This window comes from Bombus impatiens, unplaced genomic scaffold (assembly GCF_000188095.3).
Source record: "Bombus impatiens unplaced genomic scaffold, BIMP_2.2 scf_0724, whole genome shotgun sequence".
Classification (NCBI taxonomy): Eukaryota; Metazoa; Arthropoda; class Insecta; order Hymenoptera; family Apidae; genus Bombus; species Bombus impatiens.
In genome coordinates this window covers 176,145-189,995 of record NT_177143.1, presented here as the reverse complement: position 1 = coordinate 189,995, position 13,851 = coordinate 176,145, and the positions used below count along the sequence as shown (strand labels likewise).

Here is a 13,851-nt window from a genome sequence, read left to right as displayed (position 1 = left end):
GGTGATTCGTTCTCAGAGATTATTAGCGGCGTTTGTAGGTTCTTTTCGTGGAAACCTTGATATAACTTGCCTCTCGATCCACTTTTTAAACGTTCAGACTATTTATTCGAATGGTTTTTCGTTTCAATCGAACGAGCAACCTTGGTTGATTTAGTGAACGTTTATTTGAGAACTCGAGTAATTATGCGAAAGGGAATTATGCTCGATTATCGTTAGTGTCTGGTTTTACGTTACAATAAATCATGTACCTGCTCGAATTGATAATTCTATGACCGTGATATCGTGTTTACAATGTTTCCATTCTGAATTACGATTTTCCTGCTTTCAAAAACGATGGAAGGAGAAGATCGAAATTTTCCAGTTTTCGCGTTTCACAGTTCGTTCTATTGCTTCATGGGATACATAATTTACGATAAAATTAATTATACAGTACTTTGTCTTAATTTCATTGGAAATAGCATGTAATGCTTAGTTCGAATCGCCAATGACTCATAAACGTTTCGTTTGGACTTATGTTATTATATTTTAGACAATTTTATTCTATTTCAATTTTTCACAGCATCTAACACCTAAACTGTAAAACTTGAGATATTTTATATCTGAAATTACTTTTCTGTCATGATGTTATTGTAAACGAGAATCACACAGTTTTTCAAGGACTGATCGGAACCGTGTTCATTTTAGCATGTCACATGCCATGGGGGTCATCCGTCACCGACACTCAACTTGTCGGTGCTGTTATGGAGGTCACCAGTAACCGGAGTGCCAAGATTGGTAAAAATAAAATCAAAAAATTTGAACAAATGTCGATTGTTCATTATCACCATCGTTACTACAACGGCGTGACGAAATTAATGCAGTATAAAACATATAAAAATAAATTTATTTATACCTATAATAATATAGACCTATAATATTTCACCGTTACATTTATCGCATAATAAAAAATTCATTATGGCGCTACGGGTAATCCCTGTAAAGCTAGCATTCAACGTGTTGAAAGCTTCTTTCAGTTCGATCAATGATATTGGCATAAGAATGAAGCAAAGGCTCATCGTTGTTGCGTTTATCGAATCAACGAGTTTATATTTATACGTTTTCCGTGATAAATACTTTTTGTTTTTTTCCTCGTCAACCACAGAATTAAAGATTTGTCCAGCTGTTATTACACATAAGTTATGCAAGGCAGTTTATTTTACATTAGGCCTTCGTGTCTGGCCACAACAAATTTAAATATATTTATAAATTCATAATAATTTACATAAGTATAAATAGTTTTTATTTGAAAGAATTTTTTATTGATTTGCAAAGAAGAAGATTTAAACCGAAAGATGGTATCAGTAGAGACTGTCTATAATCAGATTTTATAAACTTTAGAATTCTCTACGGTCTTTAACGAGGTTATCTCATTCGTTTGAAATTCTTGACAATTAGTTAAAAATATGAAACATTTAGTAGGGGACCTGTTGCGCTCATCGCTGTGGAATCCGTAAAACTTTCGACCACAAAGTGTTTCGTTTAAATAAAATATTCTGCTCGGTACAGCACTTTACAATTCTACAAACCTTATTTTCTCTACTTCAAACATATTTTACGCGTTTTTACGTTCTGTATTCGACTTATTTTTCAGATACACAGTGTCCATGCTTAAAATTTCACACCGGTGCGATGGTACGAGAATTATTTTATACTGAATCTCGCGTTTTCTTGTTAAAAACTATGGATATTGATAAAAATAAATTTCACGCGAAACTTTAATTTTTGGAATCAAAAATCATTTTAATCGATCAATGAAATTATGAAAATTGCCAAGAGATTCCAAAATTATTAAGATTAATCTTCTCTTAAAGATCCTAAAATTATTAAAAATCGGAGATTTTTAAATCATTAAAAATTGAAGATTCTAAAGTTACTTTATTTATTTATTTACATTTCATAATCCTGCCTTCCGCAGTAAAGCGGACTTCCAGTTACACTTCTCCTTGGGATTCTAACGTTATCAAAAATGATTAAAGGCCTAAAGGCCTAAAAAGTTCTCTGTTTGCTATTTCACTGTTGTATGCTTTCTCACCCTTCGTCCCTAATCGATGAACATCGCTCTAATTCTTTTCTCTCCCTTTACTTTCAATCGCACGAGAGAAGCGTCGAAAAACCCACGACCACGAGGGATGAAAGGATGGTTTCAGGGATGGAGATTCGTGAAAGCAGGCCGCGAGGGAAGAAGTGAACCGAGATTGGTCCGATGTTTGTTCAGCACACAACCGTTTCGTATGTAGAAAGTGTTCATAGAGAGGTGGTTGCGCTCCTTTATGCGTATGCCCAATAAGACAATCTCCAAATAATATTCTGTTCTTCGAATTTACTTTTTCATGCTTACGGGCTATAATTTTCTTAAGACGCTTAAAACGATCTCTTGAACTTTCGCCTCTTCGGTGAAAACAAGCATTTTTTTATCTCCACTTTAGACTCGAACGCCAACTTCTTGACGTATTAAAGGATTTTAGAAGTTTTTTACAATTTTATAGTACGTTCTTGTTGAATTTTTGCTGGATGAAAAAACGCTTATCCGATACTTTTAGTATTTGCTTCGAAGCTGTTTAACGGTATTATCCTTTTAATAAAATTTAATTATAACGCGCTTTTACGAAATGATACCGTACACAGTGACTGTTAACAATTTCTGATCAGAGAGTAATTCTATTTTGACATGCCTTTTACTTTAATAAAATCCTTCGTGTAAAATGTTCCGCGATATTGTATAATATAATCTTATAAAAAAAAAAAATATATATATTAATGCTAATCGATGAAACTATTAAAAAGATCGTACAGTTTTTTGAGAATGTTAATGGCCTTCTTGATAAGAAGATATCGCTTCTCCTATCTTGGTATGCGTTAAGGGTCGATGGTATAATTTACTTACAATTTTGAAGATCAAAGTTACGATATTCATAACAAGTTTACCAAAGTTTTAACTAACGCCGCTTGATTTTATGTGATTATACTTGCAAAGTTCTGTATCGCTTATTATAGAGTTTTGTTTTTATCAAAAGAAAAGAAAAATACCTCTCATAGGGGTAGTTTGCATATTTTGGTGGAGACTCGTGAGTATAAGTGTCGTTGTCGTTGAGGGGAATGCACTTGGTTGAAGTATGCTAATGGGAACTTTCAAGTAGCCATCTTCATAACTTTTCCTATCTCTTGCGAACAGCTTCACAATCTGTATAACATCGCGATTCTCGATTTTCTAGAAGAAACACCAAATACCTTCGAACCGTTTAAACACAGAGTGCAACTGGCAAACTTTCATTACAAGATCAAGTTTAATTCCACTTGCCTCGATGAACGCAGGCCATCGTTAATTAAAATCCTCCCACCAATTTGTATAAATATATGAATATAATACGAAACCCTTTTAATGAACTAAAAATAACACGAGATTTTTAGCAAATTTAAAAAAATAAAAGAATTAAGATTAAATTTAGACGTAGTCGAACCTTATTTCGTTAAGTAATTTCCGTGAGAAGTACAGGAAACATAACTGAACATAATGTGGCAGATCCATCATAATAGATTTCGTGATTTTAATGTTACGTGTTCAAAAACAGAGAGCAACAGTATTAAACAGTATTAAAAGGGCAATAGTACTAGGATAATTAATATTCCTGAAATGTGTAAGTGGAGTTATACTTTCATGCTATTAAAACTGGAATTGTATGAGCGTTTTTATCATCTTCTTGAATAACTGCACTTACACGTCTATTTTACTAAGGTCTTCAGTTGTGGTTTATTAAATTGCTTACCATGTTCATTAATTAAACTGTTAAACTGTTCATTAATTTGTATAGTTACAATATCGTACATGTTCAATATGAAATTTAATTACTGTAATTTATGGATTGGTTTTACATTACATTATTGTAACAATATACGCTTCATTATAACAATTTACGTTCCATATTGTAACAATATAGCTGCATAATTTGTGCAAATCAATGCAAACATTTGAGCAAAATATAATCCTTCGAAATATATCTCGCAATGTCTTGACGCTTCGTAAAAATGTAAGTTAAATTTTTCAATTAAACATTCTGCTCGTTTCAAACTTCCTTATATGTTATTCAAACCCAATACGAAAGTGTTTTCGTGTTAATAATTCGTATTTCATCGAAACGCGTAAATGTGGATCGCGATTCTAATCGATACCTATTCGATCTTGAATTAATTAAAAAAATTAGCAAAAGCTCGTTACGAGGAGTGCGCGCTTTCAAGGGAACTTTTTGCACGGCCGGGAATAGCGTCGCACCGCGGAGGCAGCCGATTCTTTCATCCCGGAAGCGCATTGGAACTTGGAGATTTTATTACGAGCGTACAGTGATCCTGTTTAATTGCATCCGCTACAAGGCGACCCTCGAAAAGCAAGTGTACCGGAGGCTGGATTTATCGCGACCGGTATTCACTGTAAACAGCCAACGGCTTTCCTCTTAATTCTGCTGCTGGCTTCCGATTCTTTACCTTCGCTCTGTTGGCCGCGGTTTTTCTTTCGTTTTCGCGTCACCGCGAAACGAAGAAAACGTGCTTCTATCGTCGAGTAGGTTTTACTAATAGTCGATGCTCTGTTCTTCCTTATTTATTTATTTCTTTATCGTTTTCATGATTTTTATGGTCCGGGATTAGGTAGCTACGGCGATTAATAAAATACGTAACAAAGAGCAAAGCGTAGAATGCAATAAGGCAAGTTAGAAACTCAAACAACGGTATCTATACTACGATACAGTGTATGGTAGAATTAAGCACGTAGCTTACGATATCATAATTGCTGATACAGATTAATATCTTTGAGAAGATAAAGAAGATCTTCGATGCTTCTGATTTAGACACGCTGCATCTCGTTTGGCAGAGCGAATTTATTTCTTAATTTAATTTACTTTTCATGCATTAACGTTGCTACGATTAAGAAGATTATCATCTACAAATAGGATAAAGTTATGAGAGTGTGTCAGTTTAGCATGTCGAATTTTAAGTCTCATGAGAATGGCTTGCTTTCTCCGATCGGAAAGAAATACTGGACTTTTATCGATGTACGTACGGATGTTATGTATGTTGAATGGAGGTGATCCTTTATTTTTTCCACCTATGGAACGGACGTTTGTACTCTCTGGAGTTTTGTTTCTCGTTCTACGTTTCTAATCGAATGGAAACCGAGAGTAAAGATCTAAAACACATTTAGCGCACGTCCAGATACAGGAGTTTTTAAGCTTCGCTGTGCCACGAGTTTCGAGCACCTAATGTGCTTCTTGTGTTTAACATTAAATCGCCTTTTGATCGCAGTATCTGCAATAATTTACAAACACCGTAGAGCCATATTTTACTTTTAACTCAAGTTTGACCAAAATGTGTGACCATTCAATTTTTGACTAGTATGCAACTTTTTATGCACTTATGGGAGACTTAAACGCGAAACATAAGCAAAAATATATGAATAAATTCGAACTATAGTACTCGTTATAATATCTATCGAAAAAATGATTATCCATCGAGGTCCCATTCCTTTCAGCTATATTGGGTAAAATAAGAATTTGCATAAAAATCCGTAATCTATCTTTGATGGAAACTAAGTTGAAAAGGTAAACCGAATATTTTACGTTTTGGGTCTGCGTTGACAACATTTTTGTTTTGTGTGATTTTGTGACATTTATATTTCCGAGATATAAAATGTGAAATTAATATAAAACTTATCACGTGATATTTAGACTTCTATTACTATTAATGATACGAGAATTTATGACTCCCCATTTTTCTCTTCTACAGTTTCTCTTTCTACAGATTCTCTTTCTACAGTTGGAAGTCAATCTGCTGAAATAGGAAACGTCATATAATGCTGTATATCATTCAGAAAGTAAAAACCACATCGATTAATAACGTCACCATCAAGGTGTTAGCTAATCCGTGGCCAGGGTCAACGTAATAAGGCACACCTGAGATTGATGACAGCCGTTGATGTATCACTACTCTATCATTATGTATTTCTGTAAGAATTCTATTGTGTATTCCATTGTGTCTCGATTAAACCATTCAACAGATTTATCTTAATTTAGTCTATTAATAATTTCGACGTCTCTTTTTCTATCTTGATGAAAGATACATTGGCACATTTACGCGTCTTGAAGTGGCGTTTCCGGTTTATGCTGAATTTTATATATAAATCTTTCCTCTGTATTTTCGAGCTGACATTTTTCGGCATCTACACTCCCATACAAAAGTCTTCGTAATAGAAAGGCTATTTATACTCGAGTAAAATCTTATAAAGTTTCAGCGTAGAGTTAACGTATTTCGTAACAAAACGATTAACATAACTGTTTTATCCTTGCGTAATAAAACAAGAAGTAACTACGATATAGAAATAAAACTGACCAATTCTATCGAGGTTAATTAATCGTTCCGCTTCTGCGAAATGAACCCTATCTACGTATTTTGATACGTAAAATTAAGAACTTTTCAAACATCGAAATCGATCAGTTCAGCTTGTCAGATTGACTCCTACATGCTTTATTTAAACAAAGAATGTCAATGTTTTCAAGACACGCGGATTATTTGGAAATGATTGTACATTTGTCATTTTCCCAGTGTCTGCTGGTATTTCTATTCTTTCATCGAAGAGTAGAAGCTATCGTAACGATTTGTTATATTCGTTACATTAGCATGATCGATCGTGCGGAGCAAATGATCCACGTTTCGTGTACATACGCCCTCGTTACGCCGTGTTTTTCCCTAGTGATCGAGTGGATTTCATCATCGGTAAAATGCACTATATCAGACGTCGCTGACATTAATATTCAAGGTATTTAACGTTTAAAGACGCGGGCGTGTCGAGTAGTGCCTCTCGGTAACAGGCAATTCGATTGGCAAGCAACGAGGGAAAAAGCTGTTACACAATAAAATAATAGCCATTATGACTAATCGCGCGAGTGGAACTCGCGAGTATCGCGACCCTGACTAATTGTAAGCGAGTACGCGAATTGCGGTTGAATGGAACGTGCTGTCGCGTCCCGGAAACTCGAAAAAGTCAAAGGGAAACGCAATTTCGCGATAATGAATGTGGAGTGTATTAATGTACATGGTGTCTCATTTTGATCTTTCCACGCAAACATATATCTTAAACTATACGTAATTCGAGAAAGAGCGTATAATAACATTGTACGGTTTCAATTGGCCCATCTTACGACGTTCAGTTGGATTTGTCTAAGTGGAAGCGTTTACGAGATTCTAAGATTACCGTTGTTTCTTCCAATTGAATTATACGTTTTATCTTTCATACACCATCCGATGCACTTTTTAATTCTCCACGGAAAAGTATTAAGGTAGTTGTATCTGAAAATTCTTAGCTTAAAAGATATCTCATTGTTAATTTCATTAAAATTGAGCGTGTGGAGGACAAGAAACATATAAACGTAAGTGCGCTGTGTTATCTTTCCTTGTCTTTCATGCGATAAGTTTTACAAGGTTGAAGCTGGAATACCTTTTGAACTAATCATTTTTCCATTGAAGTACTCTAATACTGGTTTGTAGGGAATTAAAAAATCCATCGAATAGCGTATGAAAAAAATGTATGTAGAAATCCATTTGAATAAACGAAGGTCACCTTGAGATCTCCAAGCTATGTATTTTTCGAAGAAACACTTCTTTCGAATAATATACGGTTTAAGAGATACTTGCCTGGCTCGATCAAGACGAGACACCTTGTATATACAGGCTGTTGCAAAAACATGATAGATGCAAGGATTTTGTTAAAGGGAATAAGAAATAATTTCGAAATACACTTAGCATTGTAATTATTAATATATTTATTTAGTATAACATTGTATTTATTATATCATACTAGTTAATTAGGTCCGAGTGTATTGATTTTGGTATTTAGTAAAATTTTATATTAGGAAAATGAAATATAGAAACTCATTTAATTCTAAGAAATGGTTCTTTATTATTCATATTGCTCGATCATTTTTCAGCATGGGAAAACCATGATTATTCAGAAGCAAATCTGAATTTACTTGAAGTAGTTCTTATATTAATAATTTAAACTGTATTTTTCCTTATTCCCATGAGTATGCCATTCCGTTCTCCGATGTAGTGTTGCCAGAATTTCGTACAGGCGTAGAATTATAAGATCGACCAGTACTGATTCCAAAATCAATGCTTTCAACGTAAAATCTAATTTTGTATTTCTATGTAGGGTGACTTAATTTACTAGTCTATAAACGATAATTCAGTTAACGCATTAACAGTCGTCGATGTAATGTAATGTTTCGTAATTAAAGTACTTACTACTAGGTAAGACAATTATCAATGGCTCTGAGGGATTTCCTGGATTTATTTGAATTAATTCTAGGAAACGATTAAGGTTTAATATTCGTAGGATATCGTTCTGCAAAATTATTAAACGCGAGTATATTACATTGCAACGCGCTGTAGTTAAAGATCTATAATGTTTAAGAGGAAAAAAAAAAAAAAAAAAATAAAAAATATCGAGAGATTTTTGAAATCGATGTTCTTAATTTAAAATGTAATTTTGTCTCTTCTTATACTGACATTTAATGAGCTTAATTTACCTTGACAATACGCTAGCTTTTATAGGAGCTTTTTAAAGCTATATTAAAGGAAAGAATCAACAAGTTTAACAATCATAATATTTAATACCATTCGCGTCACAACGTTTAAATTTATCAATACACATTATAAAAGTCCAAATAGTTGCATAAAGCCGCGTAAAAATCCTAAAGTATACGATTTGAAATAAAACCGGCGAACTTCTGAAAAAACTTCGGACCTCGACGATACGCTATCTTTCACGGAAGCTTTCAAAGTTATCGCGAAGGCAAAAACCAACAATTTTAGCAATTACGCCATTTAGTATAGTTCGCGTCACGCCATTTAGATTTATCAATATACATTATGAACGTGCAAATAGTTGCACAATACAGTGTTTAACAATACTAAATCGCACAACTTGAACCTCTTAACGAACCATCGAACTCCTGAGAAATTCCTCTTGACAATAGGCTATCTTTTACAATTCTTTGCCAGTTATCTCAAAGACAAGAATCAACAATTTTAACAATTACAGAAGTGTCATCCGCGTCACGCCATTTAAAACAATCTAACGCTTGCGCGTGACAAGCGCGAAACTGGTGTCGCCAGCTCGATTTCCGGCAGACGACACGACGACCAACTCACTTGACGCCGTTCATCTAACGGCGTTTAAGCTTACTTTAAAATCGATCGATCGCCTGTCGAACAATTGATTTATGGTGTTCGCGCCTTCCTATGTCAAATTCTTCGAAACATGACGTAAACGTCGTGCAACATAGGGCGGAATGATGTCAATTGAAGAGAATTGCGCGAATTGAACGTTGTATTCTCAGTTTCATCCAGCACTTTCGCGATGGAACACCGGTTTACGAAACCGTGGCATACAGTTTCGAATTTTCGTGGAAATTCCACGCCCGCGAATAAAATCACACGGATAATCAAGGAGTATTGTGTCCAAGTGGTCGATGTTGTTACGACGAACCTATCCACGGAATTTGTCGTTTTATATCCGTCGCGGATACAATCCGCGAATATGGCCGTAATCCTCTCGTTTAATGAGTTTCCAGATCAATGACGACATGCGTTGTAATAAATCATTCGTTTTTTTGCACCACTATTCTTCGTCGTCTGTTATTCTACGCGTTGCTGAAGTATTGTCAACTGCGACGAACTATTGTAAAGTGCGTCGCGTTGTCGCAAACCTCGGCTCATAATTATAAGACAACCCTAAAACTTTTAATACGACGAAAGCTGCCTGGTTGAATTTAGCAAAGTTATTTTCCCCTCCTTTTTTTTTACTGCACGAATCAACCTACGCTAATGAGAGCTTAAGACAAGACGCGTACAATCTTTATCTATTCGACATTTTACAACTGTACGAATAATCTTCTCGGTGGATTAAAAGACCTCGCGTTTCTTTTTTTCAATTAAAAGAAATTGTCAAATTCGGTTGATGAACAATTTTTGTACGATCTATGTTTGAAAACGAACTGTTTAATTCGTTAACGACTCGTAATATATCGTGAATTGGTAGAATATATCGATGGTCATAACTTTTTGCGAGGATATAATTTTTACTGATTAAAAGGAAAGCTTGTTCGATTAACGTTGAAATATTCTCATTTTATTATTGTATATAAATTGTGTATAAAACTACTAATTTTTTCAAATACATTAGAACAGGAGGCTGCAACTGGTCAGAATTTGTGGTGAAAATAAAAAAAATGTGCAAACTAATTAAACTATCAATAAATACGACAATTAATTGAATAACTCGCGTATCATATTTCCTTTGATCGAACGTGGATTTTCCATTCGCTTAGATGAAGTTGAAACGAATGGCAATGCTGCTAAAACAAAATACTTGTTGCGTGTCGCTTAGATTAACGAGTTGCAAATTCGTTGAACACTGTAGCATACGGATAAGATGACTACTACATACATTCGCTGTCTCTGCTGCAAATTAATGCTACAGAGTGAAGTTTAAATTTTAAATGAGATAGGAATACAGAATAATCCCAACCTTCAAATGACATTAAAATTGACGTACATTAGGAACTGAAAGTTTTGATGTAGCGCAATCTTTAGCATAAATCGTGAAAATAACGAATTAAATATTTTTCCCTTAATATTAAATGAAAATTTGTAAAATAATCAAATAAAGTGAGAAATGGATTTCGTTTGACTACTGCCCGCGTATATTAATTATTTGAACAAATTTATAAAAGAGAGTGAGCTACAAAATTATCGTGGAGAAATATTTGTAAAATGAAATGGGTAAGCAAATGAAGAAGAAATATTTGTATAAGGGAATGCAGTTGCAGAATAAAATTTTCTCAATATTAATAAATTTTTGCAATAAAAAATCCAATTGAAGATATTCCAGGTGGTGTAGTATACTAAGCGAAGTACAAGCATATCAATTAAAATTACTTTCCAAAGATCTATCCCGACCGAAAAGTTTCACAAGTTGAAACAAGCTTCTCAGTGATTTTAAAAATCCAACGTCTTTTTAATTAAAAGGTTCTCCATTTAATATTCTTCGATCAAGAAACTTGTCAATTAAAAATCAGATGTTTCAAAATGCTGAACCATGTCAACTATCGTAACTTTTTATCAAAGGGGAGAGAAAGTAAACGAAACGCTGGGAAAATACAAGAGAAAAGAAATTACATGTCGTTTAAGAGTTTATCTCCTCTCGAGCGAATAAACTTTTCTCTCGAGAAATTCGTTCACTCGCACGATCTCTACGTCTCGAATTCTCGCGTCTCTGCTTCTCGAGTGTCCTTGGTCACGGCGCTGATTAACTCATTAAGAACCAAGTAGCAAAATAATACATAAAAATTGTGTAAACGCAACGTTACGGTGAAAACTCTCTATGATCGTAAACTTGAATCTCGTGTTTTTCATTTTTCATTTTTTTTTTTTTTAGACACAATCATTTTTTCTTCTGAATTTCTTTCTAGAAGAAGAAATGTTACGTCGTGTTAATAGATGGACAGAAATGCTGTGCAATTCTAAGTTTCCGTGATAATTTTCATAGTTGAAAATGGTAATTATCATCGTCTGGGCTTTCTTTGATGAGCATGTATGAAATTTTAGCCCGATGCAGGGTTAAGCTCGTGTCTCGACCGCATTATGCAACCCAGTTTCGAAGTTCAGGAGGGACGTCGGTTAAACAATGGTGTAACCCGACCTATGTGGTGATTGCAATTAATCTTCTCAATTTATTTTTGTTGTGCCGTCCCACGGGCTTCCTTGCTTTTCAAAATGTATCGATTTACCTGGAAATCGTGTCCGTGGCGAACAATCCAAATTTGATTTCAAGTTTCATTCGCTAGAACAATAGACCTGATCCGTCGTGGATTTTTGTTTCGTTTCTGTTTTGTACTTAAATTCAGGTAATTCTTTCACGCGAGACCATCTTCAGCGAAATATGTATTCTTGGAATTGTAGACAATTTTACTAATATTATATTTGTTAGAAATATTTTTGAATATACGTAAATATTATTAGAAAATTATCGAAGGATTAATCCTATGTGTGCTATATCTCTATTATAACAATGTATTTTGTAGTGTTTTATTTGAATTACATAGGACTGAAGATATCTCTTCACTGTTCCTTTAGGTTTTCAAGTTAAGAAACGTTGAAAAACTCTCTATGAAAAATTAATAATTGAAATATTGTATCATAAGATTGCATGTTAAATTTGGTTTATTTCAGTACCAAGTAACGATTTGTTAGATTAAATTCGTGTGGACCGATCGAAGTTAAGAACATAATGAGAGTATAGATTTTTTTTATTGAGAGATCAAATTAAAGATTTTGTCACTATTGTTTCGAAAATTCTTCATCATTTGTGAAACACGTTCTCTCAGAATTTAAAGTCGATCGGTTTTCTAGTGAGAAACAAACAAATTGTTTGGTAAATTTATTACCACTTATGAAAATCACAAGTTTTAAGTCGACAAGGTTTCGTGGCATGAAATATACGACAAAATTACGTGTTATTTATCGATAAGATTATTTCTCCACTGCCTCGGATTAACTCGAATTCACGCAGCTAAATGCAACAGATTTTTCTCCGGTACACATCTTAATTGCACGTTCGTCGCGATTAATCACAGTTTGATACAATGGAATGAAAGATGCATTAATTATTTCTGCGAAACGCGCTTCCACTAAGCTAACGACTTACAGTTCTCTTATATTTACCCCGCTAAAACAAAGAAATGAAAAACCACCCTCTCAACACTAAGATTGTTAAAATCTGTTAAAATGACACAGACCGATTTTTCGTTTGTACATTACAATTGGCAAAATTGTTACGGTTTTCGTTATATCGCTTTAATCATAATTATTTACGCTATTGATCAAACATTTGTAATAAAATTCAAGAATTTAAGAGAAAGTCAGTTCAGGACTTTGTGTTCTGTTAGAAAACTTTTACATCAGAATTCTATCGAACTGAAGAAAATTACCACTGACAAATTTATCGTTTCAAAACAAATATTACTAGGAGTAATTCGATGTAGCTATAGCTTAACATGTTTTTAAAATATATTCATATATTTTTACACATATTAAATCTTCATAATTCGAATACTAAAATCCTACAAGTAAATGTGATAACATTGACAATCTTTACATAAAATATCTAAGACAAACTTTTAACGACTCGAGGATAAAGAAAACCGATAGTGTTGAGAGAAAGACACCATATCATTTTCACTTTTTTAGAAATTCTCAATGAGAAATAGTTTGGACAAACTGTAAATCCAGAAGACTCGCTGCGCGCGTAAATGATGTAGAGACATCAGAGAGAAAGGAACCGAAATCGACGCGTAGGAACGTCGATTTTTAGAAATATTTCATCCAATGTACCGATGAAGCAATGTACTCACGACAGGAATTCGAACGAAATCCTTTCTGGTCCTAGCCGCTACCGAAGAATAGTGGCCGTGCAGAGGATTGCCACTTCACTCATCGCCGACTAACCTTGCACTAAAGCTCTGTCACCTCGCTCTGGCAACGATAACAAAACTTGCGGACGTAATTCAGCATTTTAGAGGCCCTGCATTCGATCAGGGTACGTGGAGAGCGTGCCAGCGTGCAATTCTTCGCCACTTAGAGTGGGTCATTAACGATGCCCTCCACGATCTTTCGAAGCTCGCGTAATTCTCGTACACGCGCTTCTTATCCTCTTTATTCTTTTTCGTTACGTTCACCTTCTTTGCTTCTTTTCTTTTTTCGATCGAA

The 13,851-nt window shown here is 34.4% G+C and overlaps 1 protein-coding gene across 1 annotated transcript in view; it reads right to left on the bottom strand.

Annotated features, from left to right (window-relative positions):
* LOC100747657 (carcinine transporter) overlaps positions 1–13,643 on the bottom strand; it is a 52,809-nt gene extending 39,166 nt beyond the window's left edge. The window contains exon 1 of the mRNA XM_024370282.2: positions 13,497–13,643. The gene's annotated coding sequence lies outside the window, so the exon portion shown is untranslated. The remainder of the gene's footprint in view (positions 1–13,496) is intronic.
* Positions 13,644–13,851: the final 208 nt, after the last annotated feature.